The sequence below is a fragment of the Mercenaria mercenaria genome, chromosome 17, assembly GCF_021730395.1.
Source record: "Mercenaria mercenaria strain notata chromosome 17, MADL_Memer_1, whole genome shotgun sequence".
Lineage (NCBI taxonomy): Eukaryota > Metazoa > Mollusca > Bivalvia > Venerida > Veneridae > Mercenaria > Mercenaria mercenaria.
The window spans coordinates 68693592-68709730 of NC_069377.1; the positions used below are offsets into that span (position 1 = coordinate 68693592).

The 16139-nt window shown below is 36.1% G+C and overlaps 1 protein-coding gene across 3 annotated transcripts in view; it reads right to left on the bottom strand.

The window, feature by feature from the left end:
• LOC123537191 (collagen alpha-1(III) chain-like) overlaps positions 1-16139 on the bottom strand; it is a 116457-nt gene that overhangs the window by 72115 nt on the left and 28203 nt on the right. For all 3 annotated transcript variants that reach the window (XM_053528524.1, XM_053528525.1, XM_053528522.1), the window contains one exon: positions 8376-8513. The gene's annotated coding sequence lies outside the window, so the exon portion shown is untranslated. The remainder of the gene's footprint in view (positions 1-8375; positions 8514-16139) is intronic.

The following is a 16139-nucleotide window of genomic DNA, read 5'->3' on the forward strand; positions in this document are numbered from 1 at the left end:
TGACCTAATTCTACAAGTACAATTTGTGTATTACCTAATACACTTTGATTTAAAAGGACTGAGATGATTTATGGATTTGCAATTTAAGTGCTGTGAACATCGTTTCTTGTTCCTTACTTAAAGGAACTAAATCATAATTTGACATACTTCAGCTTGTGTTTAAAAGTGAAGCCTTTCAATTTAAAAGCCTTAATTTTCACTAAAATGGAGACTGAAAATTAAGCATGAGAAGCTCCACAGCTGGTCACAATCACCCTCTTCTACACAGACCTGTATTCAAAGGATTGGGGGTGGAGGGGTTGGGAGGCCTATATGCTGCTCCCCTGCCCCAAGTTGCCCGAGAAGTTACCTTTATCTAACAAAGTTGAACATGTATCAGAACCCACCATTTCAAACTTGTATTTAAAAAATATTCTGGAATTCATTCTTCTATACCTACCGCCAAATTTTGGACTGTAATGTGGATTTCATATGCAACAACATTTCCTGTATCCAGATAAATAATATCAGTGCACGCAAAATTTAGACAAAAGTGTAACAGTTGCCATCATTTCATTCCTAACAAAGATGAAACACAGGCCATCATTTCATTCTTATCAAAAGATGTAACAGATGCCACTGTTATTTTCATTCCTACCAAAAGATGTAACAGAGGGCACCATTTCATTTCTTTCATCAAAAAAGGCCACTATTTCATTCATAGAGGTAGCATAGGCCGCCCTTTCATTACTGTCAAAAGAAGTACCAGAGGCCACTATTTCATTCCTGTCAAAAAGTGTTACTGAGGCCACTATTTCATTCCTGTCAAGAGATGTAACAGAGGCCACAATTTCATCAATAGATTTTTAACATTTCCAGGGGGATGGCAGCAAACATTCTTCTTTGCCTACCTTCCCCTCCCCCATCTCGCCTAAAACATGTTGGACAACTTAGGCCTGTATCCAGATTGCTCAAAACTTAGACCAAAATGCAACAAAGGCCATTATTTCATACACCAAGGGTCTGACAGCATCTGCATGGTCAGAACAACTGTCCTGTAAAAGGTTTTAAGGAATGAGGGTTCAGAGTGTCCAGACCGTTCTTTGCATTCTCGGTCTATATGCAAAGTACTGTCATTCGGTTTCAATTTTGATAATTATAAAATGAAAGATCTGGTTTAATAAATGTCTACATGCAAGTTTGAGCTCTGTGAAATTCCTGGTAGAATTTGTTGGCCATGTATGTTCTTACTATCTGAAATTCATGAATATGTTTCAATGTCTGCTGAGAAAATTTGTGTACATTGACTTTACAAAAAAAAAAAAAAAAAAAAAAAAAAAAAAAAAAAAAAAAAATCCCTACCTACCTACCCACTCCTAAAAATCTGGGTCGGAGCACTGCAAACAAACAATTTTTTAATTATGGCCTTGGCATGTCACAATGTGAAAATGTGCATTTTTTACTACTTCAGGGGCCATAATTCTGAAAATAGATGGCGGAGCCAAATGAAAAATAGGAGGTGCGCAAGTTCATATCATGATTAAGACTCATGCAAGGTTTCATGAATCTATATTAAATACTTTTTGAGCTAGGCGTGTCACAAGGTGAAAATATGTATTTTTGACTACTTCAGGGGCCATAACTCTGAAAATAGGGGGTGGAGCCAGATGAAAAATAGGAGGTGCACAAGTTCATATCATGATTAAGACTCATGCAAGGTTTCATGAATCTGTATCAAATACTTTTTGAGCTAGGCGTGTCACAAGGTCAAAATGTGCATTTTTGACTATTTCAGGGGCCATAACTCTGAAAATAGATGGCGGAGCCAAATGAAAAATAGGAGGTGCACAAGTTCATATCATGATTAAGACTCATGCAAGGTTTCATGAATCTATATTAAATACTTTTTGAGCTAGGCGTGTCACAAGGTGAAAATGTGTATTTTTTACTATTTCAGGGGCCATAACTCTGAAAATAGGGGGTGGAGCCAGATGAAAAATAGGAGGTGCTCAAGTTCATATCATGATTAAGACTCATGCAAGGTTTCATGAATCTATATCAAATACTTTTTGAGCTAGGCTTGTCACAAGGTCAAAATGTGCATTTTTGACTATTTCAGGGGCCATAACTCTGAAAATAGGGGGTGGAGCCAGACGAAAAATAGGAGATGCGCAAGTTCATATCATGATAAAGACTCACGCAAGGTTTCATCAATTTATATCAAATACTTTTCGAGCTAGGCGCGTCACGAACTTCGGACGGACGGATGCACAGACAAGACCAAATCTATATGCCCCCACCACTCATGGGGGGGGGGGGGGGGGGGGGGGAGGCACAAAAACTTGCAACAATAATCCTGACAGAGAAAGACAAAATGATCAAATTTGAAATGAGAAGTCGTGTTTGAATCTGGTCTTAGCTGGAATTCCCAGGGAACATTTGTTTTAATCAATACAGATATATATTTTACCAACCACTCCTGATAAAACTGTCTTTATTAGGTAATAAATGGACAGAGGAAGGTGTGGCTTTTCCATACTATATATACAATTCCTGAAAAACTGTCCTCACACTGATCAATACAAAATCTCAGAGATATGCATTGTCTCTATGAGTTTCTCCTATCTAATTTCTACATCTCAATCAAACAAAGAATAAATGTAACATCTGACCAAGTATTTAAACATGAAAGCTGCACGGCAGTTCATTCAGAAGCAGTCAGAACTCTACGCTTGATATTTTTTCCTTCTGCACATTTTCTCCCTCAAGTGACAGTAATTTTCTCTCCATTTTTTACAGGGTTTTAACATTATTCTTCCAATTATCATTACTCTGTTCTGTAATGTAAAACATTTATAGTGACCTACTTTAGAAAACTTTTTAAAGAAACCAAATGCAAAGATTTTGAGAATAGGGTCATATGAAACTCAATAGTTCATCTCTGAGTTGTATCTAATGAATTCAATTCGAATCAAAGGGGAGTAACTTTGTGAAAGTCAAGTGGTCTATCATATTCTACAGACAATGTCTAGATATATTTTTCAAGGAAATCCTCTAAATAAGTTACTCTCTTCTTGTACCAGAGCCATATTAACACACTGTTTTTTTCTTCTTCTAAATTGTAACAAGAGGACCATGATGGTCCTGAGTCGCTCACCTCTTCCCACATGACCCAGTTTTGAGTATGACATCGTTTTTACTATTATTTGACATCGTGACCTAGTTTTTGAGCTCATATGACCCAGTTTTGAACTTGACCTAGATATTATCAAGATAAAAATTCTGACCAATTTTCATGAAGATCCATTGAAAAATATGGTCTCTAGAGAGGTCACAAGGTTTTTCTATTATTTGACCTATTGACCTAGTTTTCGAAGGTACGTGACCCTGTTTTGAACTTGACCTAGATATCATCAAGGTGAACATTCTCACTAATTTTCAAGAAGATCTCATGAAAAATATGGCCTCTAGAGAGGTCCAAAGGTTTTTCTATTTTTATACCTACTGGCCTAGTTTTTGACCGCATGTGACCCAGTTTCGATACTGACCTAGATATCATCAAGGTGAACATTCAGATCAATTTTCATGAAGATCCATTGAAAAATATGGCCTCTAGAGAGGTCAAAAGATTTTTCTAATTTTAGACCTACTGACCTAGTTTTTGACCGCAGTTGACTCAGTTTCAAACTTGACCTAGATATCATCAAGATGAACACTCAGACCAACTTTCATACAGATCCCATGAAAAGTATGGCCTCTAGAGAGGTCACAAGGTTTTATTATTATTTGACCTACTGACCTAGTTTTTTAAGGCACATGACCCAGTTTCAAACTTTACCTAGATATCATCAAGGTGTACATTCAGACCAATTTTCATGAAGATCCATTCAAGGGTATGGCCTCTAGAGAGGACACAAGGTTTTTCTATTTCAAGACCTACTGACCTAGTTTTTGATCGCAGTTGACCCAGTTTCAAACCTGACCTATATATCATCAAGATAAACATTCAGACCAACTTTCATAAAGATCCCGTGAAAAATATGGCCTCTAGAGAGGTCACAATGTTTTTTCTTTATTTAACCTACTGACCTACTTTTTGACGGCACATGACCCACTTTCGAACTTGACCTAGATATCATCAAGATGAAAATTCTGACCAATTTTTATGGAGATCTATTCACAAGTATGGCCTCTAGAGAGGTCACAAGGTTTTTCTATTTTCAGACCTACTGACCTAGTTTTTGACCGCACATGATCCTGTTTCGAACTTGACCTAGATATCATCAAGATGAACATTCAGACCAGCTTTCATACAGATCCCAGGAAAAATATGGCCTTTAGAGAGGTCACAAGGTTTTTCTATTATTTGACCTACTGACCTAGTTTTTGACGACACGTGACCCACTTTCGAATTTGACCTAGATATCATCAAGATGAACATTCAGACCAACTTTCATACAGATCCCATGAAAAATATGGCCTCTAGAGAGGTCACAAGGTTTTTCTATTATTTCACCTACTGACCTAGTTTTTGAAGGCACGTGACCCACTTTCAAACTTGACCTAGGTATCATCAAGATGAACATTCAGTCCAACTTTCATACAGATCCCATGAAAAATATGGCCTTTAGAGAGGTCACAAGGTTTTTCTATTTTTTGACCTACTGACCTAGTTTTGGACTGCACATGACCCAGTTTTGAACTGGACCTAGATATCATCAAGGTGAACATTCTGACTAATTTTCATGAAGATCTCATGAAATATATGGCCTCTAGAGAGGTCACAAGGTTTTTCTATTTTTAGACCTACTGACCTAGTTTTTGACGGCACATGACCCAGTTTTGAACTTGACCTAGATATCATCAAGGTGAACATTCTGACCAATTTTCATGAAGATCTTGTGAAATATATGGCCTCTAGAGAGGTCACAAGGTTTTTTTCTATTTTTAGACCTACTGACCTACTTTTTGATGGCACGTGACTCAGTTTCGAACTTGGCCTAGATATCATCAAGATGAACATTCTGACCAACTTTCATAAAGATCCCACAAAAAATGTGACCTCTAGAGTGGTCACAAGCAAAAGTTTACACACGCACGCACAAACGCACGGACGACGGACGCCGCGCGATCACAAAAGCTCACCTTGTCACTTTGTGACAGGTGAGCTAAAAACAGGTCTCCCTTGCTAAAGAGTACCATGATAACACAGTGAAAAATAATCTACTGTTAAAATCAAGCAATATAAAATGTCTCCACCATTAATATTAAACAAATAAATCTTTCAGAACTGCAATTACCTGAAAATCCTCAATTTGACCTACATGAAAGCTTTATGAAAAGCTTTATTCAATATGAAATTTGATCCCATATAATTTCTTTTATACAGCCTCTGTAGACCAAATCAACAAGAAAGCTACGGTGGCCCTTGATAGCTCTCCTGAATTTCACAGCTTGACAGAACAGTTTAGGTAGAGGGTCACTCCAGGAACATTTCTCTGAAATGTCAGCAGTTTCTGAGGAGAAGATATGCGAAATGTTCTAAGCTTGCCATATAGAGAAGACTAGCCAAGCTGCTGGCTGTACGTCATATTTTTAGACAAATCATAAGAACTTGAGAGATTTTGGCAGAGGGTCACCTAACTAACATTGTTGTAACATTAATGCAAAACCAGACAAGCAGTTTCAGAGTAGAACAGTTCCAAATTTCCATTGAGCCATATTGGGAAAACTAACTGTACCTAGTGACCTAATAAGTTTTGACCTAGATTTCCAAGATTCAAACGACCTAGATTTCCTAGAGGCAAACATTCTCACACTTGTATAAAGTAGGAAATTCCGCTTCTACAGAGTTTAAAAGGTTTTCTATCATCTAACCTAGTGACCTTGTTCTTGACTAAATATATCCTACCTTTGTTCTTGATCTGGATACAGTAAGACAAAAATTTAAGATGATCAAGTAGAAAGTGTCAATAAGGTTTTCTATGATCTATAGCCTACGTAGTGATCCAGTTTTTAACCGTAAGGAACTTAGACATCATAATCAACATTCTGAAATAAATACATCATGATCAAATGGAAAATGTGGTATCTATAATTTTCTATAATTTGACCTAGTGATCTAGTTTTTAGAATCCTGTAACCCTGTTTTGATCCTGCTCTAGATTTCAGAGACAAGCATTCTGACTTAAGTTTTATGAAAATCAGTTAAGGTGACCTCTACAATGTTAAGAAGGTTTTTCTGTTATTTGACCCTAGATGACCCAGTAATAAACTAACACCAAATTTTATTCTTACCATGTTTCATTTTGTTTGAGCCAGAATTGTGACCTTTACAGTGTTAACAGTAAAAACGTTAACAACTGAAGACAACAGACACAGGGGTATCACAATAGCTCATCGTGAACCATTGGTTAAAATGGGCTAAAAACTCTACATGCCCAGCAGAGTATAGTTGTCAATTTTCTCCATTTTGTCTAATTTGGATAATTCACTGGGCACATTTCTGCAGAGCAACAAAGAGTATCCACCTTGTTATCATACTAGGTCAAGATAACATGCCAGAAAACATTCTGACAAAGTTTGGTGAATACTGGTTAAGAACTGCTATTGATATTAAGTGGTCACTGTAAATTTTTGCAGTTTCAAGTAATTCAAGGGTCATAAACTGAAGAGTGTCTAGGATTATTCAACTGGTTATCAAACTCAATGGAGATATTATGCCCATAAACATTGTGAAAAAGAATGGTGAACACTGGATACAAGCTACTCAAGTTAGAGAATGGACGCTGCCAATTTTCACATTTTGTTTGGTAATTCAAAGGCCACAATTCAGAGTCTCTGGAAAATCCAGGAGGTTATCAAACCTTACCCAGATATTATGCCCACAAACATTGTGACCAAGTCCAGTGAACAAAGTTAGAAAGCGGACAATTTTTGCGGATGCCACCAGCTGTCGTAGACAATCACATAGTACGTACAGTTTCACTGGCACATCCCTACATTATGACCTATATAATCACAGAAATATATCATAAGTTACAAACCTGATCACTGATGATACTGCCCATTACCTCTCTCTATATAATATATAAACTGTAAGTTTTCATTGGGACAGATGTATAAACAGATTATTTATTCTAGATCAGATCAATTGTTAATCAGCAAAGTCGTTTACAGCCGAGTGCGTAAGACAACCTGACAATCAAATGAACAAAATGCTTTTTTTAAACAATCTATAAAACGCGTTTCAGGTAGCTCTCTGTGTGCCCGATACAACACATATAGCTATTACATTACATCTAAAGTGAATATAGGACACCTCAATTATGTATCCAAATACACACTAGGAGAATATCAATGATTTATTGGTATACTTACTTCAAGATTAATTTGTTAAACTATTAACAATGAACTAGCTTGTCATAAGGTAAACTAATGTGATATAATTACACCTGGTCTGTATGCAACCTCTTGTACAGATTAGATCAAGTTAGGATATTAACTGAAAAACACTTCTTCACTTCTTCATGATTATTTTCATCTCCCTTTAAGGGCCACTTCAAATAACAGGTTTAAGACAAGAAGAGGTTTACGACTTTGCTGAAAAGGGCCACTTTAAACAGAAAATGAAGGAATTGTCGCAAGCATCATTTGATATTTTATGATTTTACTTCAAATAAACCCATTTTACACAGAAAATAATTAACAATTTTGATCTATTTCAATTTTGTAATACCTTTGAGAAAGAAACAACTAAAAAATGTCTGTGTTATTATTACAAGGTATGGAGATATTGATTTTGATTTGACAGTTCATCTCCAGTTAGATGTATTATTTAAAGAATGTGTGATATGCAGAGGAGTTATGAGTCATTCAAGTTGTCCTTAAAACCTCTCTGATATTTTATACAACATCTATTGTAGGTACTATCACATTATAAAATCTGACACTACACTAGTAGCTCCTGAGTCATCAGTTTCTTTATTTCAGTGCTGTTTATGGAATGTAGCAGTATGCAATATGAATTAAAACTCAAGAGCTCGGTCCATTGCTATTATCACCATTTGCCCTTATTTGATATAAATTGTGATTTTTTTTTTACTTTGGCAACAGAAACTGACAATAATTGCATAATTTCATTTGCCAAGTAAGTGACCAGCGGTCAGCTAATGTTTTAATCAAAGTGTAGAAATTCGATAAGACATTTCTTGTGTATTCCAAACATAGGTGACTATGCTGTTAATAACATTGACTCCTGTGTGAATTATGCTGGCAGCAATAAACCAATTAGTACTCGCAGATTACCCTAAAAAATTTACTTAAAACACCATATAAATACTAGCATCTTTTTCGAAACTGTATTCTGAAATAAGCAAAAAATTGCCAACAATCACCTGAAAGTGAAGTTTGCTGCATTGTCCTATCTTTACATAGTTCCTGTAGTTACTGTAACTTTAACAAGGAATAAGTTCTTCTAAATGAGTTGTTTAATTCCTATTTCTGTAATATTTTGTTCCTGATGTTGTCACAACCTGAAAATACAGAAAATGACAATTTTCAATATCTTTATAAACTTTTAGAGCCTAATACTTGTAATTCAGGGCCTGCTCATGATGAGAAGTTGCGGACTGATAGAGGTAACACTTCTGAAGACTCACTAAGAGATGTAAATTTGATCACCAGAGGTTTACATTTCTACCTGATTTTCAGTTTTGTCTTCTTTCCTTATGGTCAGGCAGATTCTAGATACATATCTGGGACAACACATTATACATGAGTGCTCATTATATACGGGTATTTACGGTAGTACATGCTTACATGCAAAACTTTTGTATCAGATTTCTAAATTAGAGAAGCACCAAATTGTACGCAACAGTTTTGAAAACTTCCACAAGAGGTCATCTCATGATGCCAAAAAAGAGTTTGGAAGCAATGGGCCTGGTACTTTCTTACAAACTTTAAAATGGGGTATAATTTTGACAAACAGTTAACCTGCTTACATCCCAAATTTTTGTTATGCAAATGCCAATGCAAACATGGTCATCAACACCAACATGCGACAAAAAAGTCTCTTCTATAATCAAGCTAAAAATGCGGTTTTCAGCAGTATCTTCATTTGTGCTGGAAAAAAAATGTATACAGTCTCTTTCTCAGCATTTATATTAATTGCTTATCAGCACTGACATTTTTTGCTTGTTGCAGCTCAAAAATTCATGTTCACATATTAATTCCTTTTAAATTCATTGATCAAAATCTGTCAAAATCAACTATCAATGTTGAAACATTAAAATCTTTCAAAACTTTATGTACTGGGTAATTCTTTTTTAGCATTAAGGCATTGGTGTGTAAAAGTTACAAAGTATAAGGCTGTACATTGGCCTGGTGTCTTTCAGCAATACAAGTTTACCCTTATCATATGCTGGACACCACTGATATGTCGGATCATGATCTGCACTGTTCGCTATTCAGCCAGTATCTTTTTGGTAAGCACCCCTTTTAACAGTTAATGGTACTGTCCAAATTGGAAGATGGACAAGTTCATTATAGAAATTTAGCAGGGTAAGGGTTAAGTACAGTAACAGTCTCTTCCTTCAGCAGTTGAATTACTGATTGAAGTTTTATTTTCAACTGCTATTAATCAACATTCATCAGCAGATATTAGAGTATTTCTGCACTATTACAATATGTTGAAAACTTAACAACAAAGATCTAATGGAATAGACTGACATCTGTTTCCACAGCAAGTGTATAGTCTTTAATTAACTTGTAACATGTCTTATATGATACCTGCTAACACATTTTATCATTTTATGTTGTCTTATTATTTTTCACGACACAAACCTAACACACAAAATAAAATAAATGCTGAAATGCAGAAGAAATCCAAGTTACTATGCTGAAATTCAGGATAAAGTTCAATAATTGATTTATGTTGATATGCAGAATAAAACTCAAATGTCTATGCTGACACACAGATGTCTAGGCAGATATACAAATGGCTATGCTGAAGTACAGATGACAATGCTGATATAACTAGAGCTATCACTAAAGGTGATTAATGTACCCCCCCCCCCCCCACCCCACCCCCCCCCCCCCGCATGCACTGACACAGTACATTGCAATTTGATGCACACAAGATTGCATAATTATGTGGACTGTATGTATATTGACTGTATGTATACAGTATAGTAACATAAAACAAAGTCCCTATGCAGAATATTTATCTAAAAGAATGTAACATGCACCATGCACAACTTGAGTTGGTACTGATCACTTGTGTGAAGTTTCATTAAACTGTGTGCAACTTGGTTCTGAAGATTAGGCGCGCACAAGATTGCAAATGCAGACTGTATGTACAAAGTATCTTAACAAGAAACAAAGTCCCATAACTCTGCAATTTTTGTTGTTGAAAGAACCTAACATGCCCCATGCAAACTACTGTTGTTACTGATCACTTGTGTGAAGTTTCATTAAATTGTGTAAAGCGGATGAGGAGAGATGGTGCCCACAGGATTGTGTCTATGTATATAGTATAGTAACAAAAAACAAAGTCCCATAACTCTGTAATTTTTTTTTCTGTAAGAATCTAACATGCTCCATGCACAACTACTGTTGTTACTGATCACTTGTGTGAAGTTTCATTAAACTGTGTCAAGGGGATGAGGAGAGATGGTGCGCACAAGATTGTGTCTATGTATATAGTATAGTAACAAAAAAAACAAAGTCCCATAACTCTGCATTTTTTTCTGAAAGAACCTAATATGCCCCATGCACAACTACTGTTGTTACTGATCTCTTGTGTGAAGTTTCATTAAATTGTGTCAAGGGGATGAGAAGAGATGGTGCACACAAAATTGTGTCTACAGACAGACAGACAGATGGACGGATGGATAGACGGACAACCTGAAACCAGTATACACCCCCTTACAACTTTGTTGTGGGGGGGGGGGGGTACAAATATATCTATGCTGATATAAAAATGTCTATTGGGGGCAAGAAACTAAATAATTTTTTTTCTATTTTTTTTTTTTTTTTTGGGGGGGGGGGGGGGATGTAGATTGTTGCAGTCTGCACATCGTCTCATCACCACCTGCATATATTCCAAGTTTCAAGTCAATACCTTTAATATTTTTTATGTTATGCTCTGGACATGAAATATGATGGGCAGATTTGACCTTGCTGTGACCTTGACTTTAAACCTAACACCCCAATTCATGCACTCTGCAAATCTTCTTATCACCACCTACCTACATCCCAGGTTTGAAGTCAATACCTTGAATGGTTAATTAGTTATGCTCTGTAAAACTAAATACGAGACAGATTTGACCTTTGAGCTGAATTTGTGACCTTGACCTTAAACCTACAGACCAGGTTCATGTTCTCTGCACATCATGTCATCATTAACTACCTTCGTGCCAAGTTTGAAGTCAATACCTTGAATGGTTAATAAGTTATGCTGCAGACACAAAATATGATGGACAGATTTGAGCTCAATTTGTGACCTTGACCTTTGACCTACAGACCCAGTTAATGTGCTCTGCACATCGTCTCATCACCACCTACCAATATGACAGGTTTTAAGTCAATAACTTTAAAGTTTATAAAGTTATGCTCCAGAAACAAATTACTACGGATGGACAGAAGGACAGAATGCATGCGCCATCACATAATACGTCAGTTTTTCCAAAATGGGCATTTAAAAAGGACAGAAAAAGTCTGGCTAGATAAGAAAATTTAAGAATGTCAGTAACCCCGTTAGAAAACATTGTATATTTGTTTCATGTAAATGCTGAAATTTTAACAAGACTTTAAATTATGAAAATAAAGAGACCCCAATTTACTAAATAATGTAAAATATCACTGTAATTTATCAAAAACATATGTTATAACAATGGCGGAAAGAAACATTCAAAATGCCTTTCACTAAACCTAGGACAATGTTTATCACAAGACAGAAAATGGAGCATAAAAAAATAAGTAAAAAAAAAGAAAATTAGAAACACTGCTGCATATGTAAGATAGGCATTTCATGCAGATTGCTTAAATCATTCCTCCAAATTTCTACAAGAAAACGTCAATAAATATGAATATGAAACCACATTTATGTGGCCCTAGCAAATTAAACAAAGAGTTTTTATACTGCTTGTTACAGCTATAAGTAGTGTATTCTCAGTAAAAGCTAATAAAATGTTGCGATTCTGGCAAGTCTCAAGAAGTATAAATGCATTATACTGTTTGTAATTTAGTCCCATTGTACAGCACTACCAATTTCTTTCTAGAATAAATGCTTGCAAAAATTCTGATGATTTTTATGCATAATTTTCTTGCTCATGTACCATAAGACTATAATATTATGTTAAAGCCATCACACCTATGTCCAATGTCCAACAGTACTGCAAAAGATTCTGACTCGACTTGACTGACAATCTCAGAGGTACGTGTGACTGTGTTGCAAATCTGCTGTTCCCACACTTTTCAAAGTCTACGTAATTTTTTGCTTTCATTTATTAGCAGCTGTAAATAAAACCTGCACGGCCCTTAAGACATGATCCTTTGACCTTAAATGTATGTCATAACCCATTGTATGATTTGGTGTGACTTTTCCATGTTCTGACCAAATTTAGCAAGAACATCCATAAGTGGATCATGAGAAGAAGTTCTTTAAAGGTTTTTGCTTTAAAGCTCCAAGAGTAGACAAGCAGAACCTCCTGAAACACAGTGTGAAAAGTTCATTCAAAGATGCTACTGACCAAGCTTGGTGAAGATCCATCAGATGTTGTTAAAAGGTTTTCTACTTAACTCTGGCAGCCCTAAAAAGGGTCAGTAAGAACCATTTTAACAATGCGTAACACCATTTGAACAAAGCGCAATGATGTTACAGACCAAGTCTGGGGAAGATCCATCAAGTAGTTAATAAGAAAATATTTAAAGACTTTTTTCTATCTTCAGTTCAGGCAGCTCCTTAAAAGGGCTAAGTGAGACCATATGAACTTGAGACATGCTACAGACCATGTTTGCTGATAATCCATCAAGCAGTTAAAGAGAAGTTGTTTCAAGGTTTTATCTATTTGTTGCTCTGGCAGCCCACTAAAAGAGGCAAAGCAGAACCATATAGCTCCAGCTGCCCCTAAAAATGGCCCAAACAGTATCATGTAAACAAATCTGGGAGGTTCAAACAAGGATGATCCAGACTAATAAAGTTTATCTGAAGATTCAGTTTAAAGGTTTTTGTTTTATTTTTAGCTCTGATGGCTCCTAGAAGGGGCCACATAGAGTCATCTTGTTTCATATGATTCATAAGGTTTTATTCATCAGATTTAAAAAAGATACCTCCTCCTTTATCATTTTGATCTAGCCAAGAAACACTCCAGATAGTATCTTTCAAACGTCATATTGCTAAAAAATGCAAAAAAAATGGGGACGTCTCTCTTTCAATCACTTACGTAACATCTCCTACTCAAACCTTTTCCCTGCACATTTGGGAGTTACGCTGTGATCACATACAAAGTAAATCTACATATGATTTTTTTATATTTCATAACACCAATGCAATCTGTTATATATATTCAGGGCTCAACCTTAAGGACTGCCCTATTGCCCGGGGCAGGTACAAGTGGAGTGAGGGCAGGCAAAAAAGCATACTCAGTTGCTCGTTGCGCCACTAAAATGTATGAAAGATCCCAAGATACACTTCTCAGAAAATAATGTACTACTGTTTGTTGCTACACTGTGTTGGAATACCTCATTACATCATCATATTACATTCTGGCAACCAAAATTTGGGTTTGGGCAAGAAAAATGCAGCCCCTTCAGCCAAGTACCACATTCATACTGCATTTACATCACCAAGGACATTAGCCAGTGGATGCGAACATGTCCAGTAGTGAGTTCATTAAAGCAAACAGCTTGTATGCATTCAGCATTTATGTTAGCTGTCTCCTAGAGAAGCCTAATTTTAGTACACTGAAAGCCTTTTCCTAAAAGGTTTTATAACTGAAACCTTTCAACATACAAGTGGGAGGTACCCTTCCACAAATATAAGCATGATATATGTATTCTTCTAGTGAAAAGTTGTTTTTTTTATCACAGAGATTCAGCTATTACATATTGATCAAGAGATTTTCTCAAAGACAGTAAAAAACAGCATGACATTTAAAAGTGGCTCAATTCCCTTGTACAAATTACTGTCTTAACAATCAACATTTTCAACCACATGAGAGTTACAAGAGTTATGAGGTCCCACTTTAGCATGTAATCTGTCTATTCCTAAATGCTGCACAAATTTAAAGCCTGTATAACAAAAAATGTTCTGGCTTATCTTCACAATAAATCAAGTACAGAAGACTGTATACATTGCCGATTTTTTTATGAAAATCAAACATAACTGAAAGGATAAATAAACCTATTCCTTTCCAGATTTATGAATAGCTACAGTTATTCCCGGAGTTATATGCAGTACTGTTTTTATTTGGTAGAAAATCAGGAAAAACCACAACTAGTCACTGGCTTTTTTTTTATTCTTTTAGCTGTCCTAGTGGAGGGGAGCTTTTGAAATGGAGGAGTCCTTATCAAGGGGTATACAATATTTCTATACATACCTAATGCTATTTACTTTTACTTGTAATTTACTCAATCTGAGTGACTGATGCTCAAAGTTAAATGGAAGAAACAGAACTCGCACTTTTTTCCAAGTACTGCTTCAGCTTTTTAGACTTCTTTTATGCTTCCCAGTTAAGCAAATCTTCTGAATAAAAATGAAAAAAGTTCAAGCCATATCAAAGATATTATAGCAAACAGCTCAAGTGGCAAATTATTGCACAAGCCCTGTTATAATTAACCTTTTCAAAACAGCAATCAAAACCTGAATTTGGATGATATGAAGGGTAGTAGTATATGTGTGGCATACCAGACTTGTATAATATCACCTTTACAGTTTAAGCTGCCACTTTTGTGCCAAACAAATCATTATTAGTTCAGTTACGCTGCCAAACTCTTAAGTTCCAATGGTGCATACTGCATAAGTTATCGCACATTGCATGTCAAAATCCTGATACCAACACTTTAACTTCTTGAGCAGAAATGAGAGCAAAATGGCAAAAAATTAATCTTCTCAAACAAATCATGTTGTTACTCTTCTTTTTCTAACAAGGATCTATGTCAAGGGTTATTTGAAAAATTTGCTCAAGCATTTAAGGAAACAAAATTCAGCAGTTTTACATCCAACCTCAATTTCTGTCCTCTGTCACACATCCCAGCATCTGCATGACTTTAGAAGCTCTGAGCATCCTTTTAAAGGATGTTTATTCTGCAAAAGTATTTTGCACCATGTTGTTCGAAACTTTTAAGAGGCGGTTAAGCTAACAGTCAGTTAACTTTTAGAACTATATAATTATGTCAGCATTTTAGAAGACTTTGAAAAACAAATGTACGAGGTAAGGACTATGAACAATAAAAAGCCCTCACAGTAAAATCAAACAAGAGCTGTCACTATTGGAGACAAACGTTCCCAAGAATGCTACAGCGCAAAAAAAACACACACATCATTTCGTGACCTTGATCTTGACCCCAAGAGACTCGGGTCATAAACGTGACACACCTCAATATGGTTAACATTTGTGTCAAATTATTTTCAAATCCCTAGATAAATGGCAGCATTATGGACCTGACAAGAAACACCTTTGACTTCTAAGTGTGATCTTGACTTTGGAGCTAAGGATCTATGTCTTGCGCATGACATATTACCTCTATATAGGGAACACTTATGCCAAGTAAATTTAAAATCCTTTCATCAATGGCAGAGTTATGGACCTGACAAGAAATATACCGTGTTTACCTTTAACCTCTGTGTGACCTTGACTTTAGAGCTAGGGGTCTGGATCTTGCGCATGACAAGTCGTCAAAATCCCTTCATCAATGGCAGAGTTATGGACCGGAAACGAAACAGACCCTGTTAACCTTTGACTTCTAAGTGTGACTTTGACCTTTGAGCTAGGGGTTTGGGTTTTGCGTATGACATGTAGTCTCATTATTTCAAAATCCCTTCGGGAAAGCAGAGTTATAGACCGGACACGAAACAGGCCCTGTTAACCTTTAACCTCTAAGTGTGACCTTGACCTTGGAGCTAGTGGTCTGGGTTTTGCGCATGACACGTCGTCTCA